Here is a 4347-nt window from a genome sequence, read left to right as displayed (position 1 = left end):
CTAACTAAACTGACTAAAGCTTTAAATAAATGAAATAAGTGGAATAAAAGTAGTAGAAGAATAAGGATTAGGGCTAAATGGTATAATTATGTTTTTTTTTGTGAGGTAAGTGCCATCTCATGCTGACACCCTGACATGTTTACAGTGGAATCTAGACTAACCCCCAGGAGCGGGGGGGGGGGGGGGACTCCTAGTGACTGGGTGGCAGCTGAAAGGCCTTAGGATGGGAGTGGAAAACTGCGGCAGCATCATCTGTATAGCACTTGAACGTAGCCCTCCTTCCGTGTCCTTTCATCCCCCTCACCTGAAAACAGCAGCCCAATCATCAGGATAACATTTCTGCAAACCACAGATAGCTTTAAATGTGTATGCGTCATAGATACCATAGCATACCACGATGATATTTGATGATGATCTCATAACAACGTTATGGTGTCTTGGGGCCAGTTCTGGTTTAATTGGTTCTCTCCTGGTTGACATGTGGCAATGCTATAGCCTGTTTTTGTCTTAGATGTGGCAAACAAGAGCAGACCCCCGAAGTGCCATCATTCCTGGATGTTGGCCGGATTACAGTGTCTGGTACCAATTTACACTTTGAGAGGTTGAAAATTGCACCTGAACAGAGGTAAATGTACAACATATCTGTTGTTTTGCTGAAACATTTTTTACAAACATTTATTCTGGTGACTGGGTTTGAAAACACATAGGCAAAGCACAAGAGAGCCACATGCTCAGTCAGTGAGATTGGACTGTGGCAGACAAATCCTCTATGAGTTAGTGTGCAGTGTTCAGTGTTGTAAGGTAAACTGAAACTTGAAAACATTGTCTCTTCATATTGAGGAAACCTGATACTCATTTTACCTTGGCCTTCGTCCCTTGTTCCTTGTGCTGTTTTTTTGTGCGGAATCATTGTCTTTTGAATTATGAATACACGTACATGTTTCTGCCATGCAACTGCCTTTCCATAAAATGAGTTTAATGCATATTCTGATGTAAAGAAGTATCAAGACTGCTGGGAAATGTCACAATTGAGCTAAAAATATCACATTCACAAGCACTTTTGAGGCTTGGTTGAGGATGAAGTAATCCCAGAAAATATAAATGAGACTGCATCTGTTGTTTAAAGGACTACATGATGGCTACCACCTGGAGTTGAGGTTCTCTGAAATGTAGTCTGTAAACTATCTGTACACCTTGAACACTAATTAAGGATGAAGTGTGAGTCAGAACAGTATTAATTGCTCCCCCAGTACGCATTATTTCTACCCAGCTGGAGAAAACAACCCATTTAGCCTTTTATTTTTGTAAATTGTCTGAAGTTCTAGAAAAAATGCAGTTTAGTTGAATGGAAAGACAGCTGCTGTGTCTATTTCCTTGACTCTGTTGCTCCATTATACCACTTAAATTGTCTCTTATTTTGAAAGGGTATTATTAGCATATTATCATTTACCCAGGGCGGGTCATCTCAGCTGTGTCTGACATGCTGTCAATGGCCTATCATGCCGATGATGGAGTCTGTCAGTCATCCTCTCAACAAAATTAGATACTCAAGTGTGGGTTGTGTGTGTGTGAGTGTGTGCGTTGTGGCATATTACAGCCCATGGTTCAGTTCAATTTCAATAAAATCAAGGCAGGAGGTGGAATTTCTACAAGTTGAAAATGAGGACTCTGTTATTGGCTAATAGATTGCTCTTTATTTCCACTTTGTTCTGACTGATCTGCAGGCAAAGTGACCCTCAATTGTGGCTGGTTTGAATGACACTAAACAGTGTGGAAGTCAGTGGAAAGTCAGACACAACATTATGCTGCATTGTCACGTTGGAAGGCATTCCTAGAAGAGGCTGAAACCTTCGAAGAGCAACAAAATCTGTGCAGTCCAGGCTCACTGGATGTGTTTTCACATGTGGTCCAAATCCTTTGTGTGAGGAAATGATCCTTGATACGTATTATTTTCCATTTACACAAACCTTCCGTTTTGTTTCCATTTTCATTCATTTTAAAATCAAATTATGTTCAGTAACAGTGAACTGAGTAACTGAGTGTTTAATATGTCTGGCACATAACCTTACTATCATAAAAAACATGTCTCTTTTATGCTATGATCAGTGGTATCACAGCATTCACCAGCTGTAACCATTTTTTTTGGCACTGTCTGTCAGTCCACCACTGCCAGAGTGGTGCCAAACCTCAAATAACTCAGACAGTCATGACACCCAGAGGATGAATCCCTGGTGGTCCACTGACATTACCTCGAGAGCTTTTACCAAAAAGTTCAACTTTTTGGCTTTCAGTAAACTGTCTTGATTGGTAATCACTTTGGTGACCTCATCAGGTGGAAACCTCATTTTGGGTACTTTGAATTATGAGGAAATACCTGCAAATCACCATCTAACTGTAGAGTAAGGCGGGTCTGTCTGCCTGTTTGTCGGAATGTTCTTAGTGTATCTCAAGAACTGTTCATAAGATTTACTTCACATTTAGTAGGTTTGTTGCTAAGGACCCAAATACATGCAGTGTTGGAATGTGGACACCTTACACATTACATATTGGAAAATCTTGAATAAACAGTGAACCCTGCACTGTGCAGCAGCGGCGGTGTGGCTTCAGCACTCAACTTCAGACTGAAGCTGGACTCACACTTCATCCCTTTCATTTCATACCATGGGGAAGTAGACGTAAACAAAATGGAGATTAGTGTGGTGCAACAACTTACAGATTTCAGTCCATTACAATCACTTTCAGAGTCTATGTGGAAATGAACCCCTGTTGTTGACCCCTGCCAAGTGTTAGGAGTCAACACGAGTTGTATTGAGTCAAATGAAGACAGCTGGGTAGAATGAAAAATGACACATATACTCTATGCAGACACACTTCAGTAAGAAAGGCTATAAACGCTTGATTGTGCACTGTTTTAAAAGCATGCAGGTGTCAAGCACGTGTCCTGACTCATATGAGAGAATGTATCGGAGAAGCAGCAACATGACTTCGCTCATTCAATCGATTGAGGCATGCGCTCAGTCCAAGGGATGGAACGGCGATTGATCGAGAGCTATTTCATCATCTAGTTGCCCCGCTATGTCTCCCTCCCTCCCCACTGCATCTCTGATTCTCTCACTCTCTGACACGCCAGCCATCCCTCTGTTTTCACCAAAGTCAATAAAAACAGATCCTCCCTTAGTGTCCAGCTCACCAGGTTGGTTATTTCTCATAGTTCTGAAGCTGTATAGCTGTATAGCACTTTTCTAATATTTTCTTGAAGGTATCCTGGAACGAATGTTCTGCACAAATTTTAAGGGAAAAGAGCCAAAGTCATGAGACTGTTTCCCGACAGACACAACTCTTTTTGTTAAACTCTCATTGGTGATTCTACCATGAAATTTAGACAAAAGCAAATTATTCAGTAATTGACTACGGATGTCTAAACATCAAATACAACTGCTTTCTCCCAATGCAGCAAGTTTTATGTTCAGTATCTTTTTGTTCCATTTTTTTTTCGACCTCAGAAAGCTTTGCTGAGCGTGCACTCTCTTTTTCTGCAATGTCCTGCTTTACATTCATATTGTTACACACACAGCAGCAGACAAGAATACATATGCCTCTCCAGGAACTGCTCCTAATCGCTCACTTACGCACAAATTCACTGACACGTCAATGTTTTCAGAGTAGACCCAGTTTGCAGAATGACTTGACCTACCTGAAGCAGCACATAAAGTTTGAGAGATTTTTAGTTTGTAGACTATAGACTGGCATCTGTGGCAGCGTGGAGAGAGAAAGACTTGGTCATGTTGATAATGAAGAACAGGGTGCTGATGTGTGATAAAGGTCAACCCAAACTGAAGTAAATATTGCAGTTGTTCCCAGCAAAGGAAGACTGAAATTATAAGATAAAACCATAGCATAGCTAGCTGTCATCCAAGACCACAGATCATTCTGTTCTGATGAGCTGGACCTGACCCAGACTTGGTTCTGGTTTGTTTGGTTTGCACTTGGCTGACAGCTGGCCATGCCATGACCTGCTTGTGAGGCAAATTATCTGTGTGACAATATTACATACAAAGTCAAGGACAAGATGTGATTTGATGCAAATTTGCATCTAATCAATCCAGGCAGCACAAATGACGTGACTGACGTGACTGACGTGACGTGATGTGGACACCTTGAGCTCTATGATTGTACATCTACTCATCCAGAGACAGGACAGATAAGGAGCTGTCTTGGAGGGAATTGAGCGAGACAGTCTAGACTACCTTGTAAGTCATGGAAATATGTCTCAGCACGAAATAGCTCTGATCGATCTGAACTCCATTCAGGAACAAGCATTTAAAAAGTTGTTTGCCTGTCATCTGG

The sequence above is a fragment of the Acanthopagrus latus genome, chromosome 18 (assembly GCF_904848185.1).
Source record: "Acanthopagrus latus isolate v.2019 chromosome 18, fAcaLat1.1, whole genome shotgun sequence".
Lineage (NCBI taxonomy): Eukaryota > Metazoa > Chordata > Actinopteri > Spariformes > Sparidae > Acanthopagrus > Acanthopagrus latus.
This window is presented reverse-complemented; position numbering follows the sequence as displayed.